The following is a 1098-nucleotide window of genomic DNA, read 5'->3' on the forward strand; positions in this document are numbered from 1 at the left end:
GATGGCAATTTAAGTGTTCACCACGCATTAGTCGGTTCGTTCAGATGTTGAAATAGAAAGTTTACAATTTACACCAAATATATAAAACTAATTTTTTGATTTTTAAATAATATTGCAGATTTTTAATTTTTTTTTAAAAAAATTATACGAAGGAAAACAAAAACCCTGACGAAAGAAGTCAAAACTTTCTGAAGTTGAAAATAAAATTCTTTTGATTGCTATCAAGAAAGATTTCAGAGAACAGTCAGCCTGAAATTAGAAAAAGTATTTAAATGCCAACAAAATTAGCAGTTGCAATGCCTAGTTTTAGCTGACAACTGCAGCTGTGGACAATTCATCACTTGTTGATTTTTCCATTGTATTCAAATTGCCTTTAGCTAATCATCAGAATGAGATGATAAGTGATAAATGAGTGTAAAACATTTTGAAAGCAGAAAGGAAGCGATGGACAGCACGAAGCAGAATAGCAGTTAAAGCTGCTTCAAAAATTCACTGTGCAGTGGACATCACGTTCTTTGATGTTAGTATTCGTGCGCCATTTGTGTGTGATGAATTTTATTCTGTCAGTATCAACAAAAGGCATTACTAAAACAGCATTAGTGCCACAAGGAATATCAGAAGTTGATCTTCGATTGTAGATAAAATGTGAAATTAAAACTAAATATTGTTGCAAAATGGTTATTTAAAATGAAATTCAAAACTGTCCAGTTTATTTGCATTTTTGGTGTGCGTTTGAGTTCAGTGCTTTGCGTTCCAGAATTCGAATCATTTTCTATTCTGTTCCTTGTTATGGCTGATGTCCCTGAGTTACATCTTGTACCAAATCGTTGCGGGATTTGGTCCAATTCGGTGGTATGGTAGGCAGGATATATAAATTAAAACGTGCCGGCAAAACGGAAAATATTGGGAGGTGTTCCAAAAGTATGCGCTGAATGTATAGCATATGGTTCCCTAGTTATTAACCATTACTTTTATTTTTGGGATCAAATAAAAGAAAGCTGCCGGGGGTGCCATGGTGACAGATTTAGAAATTCCCGGATGGGGATCGAATAATAGATCCCGCTGGACATTGCCCAGTAAAAGAAGCACACGGCGCCA

Source organism: Trichinella spiralis (assembly GCF_000181795.1).
Source record: "Trichinella spiralis strain ISS 195 chromosome Unknown Scfld4, whole genome shotgun sequence".
NCBI classification, from domain to species: domain Eukaryota; kingdom Metazoa; phylum Nematoda; class Enoplea; order Trichinellida; family Trichinellidae; genus Trichinella; species Trichinella spiralis.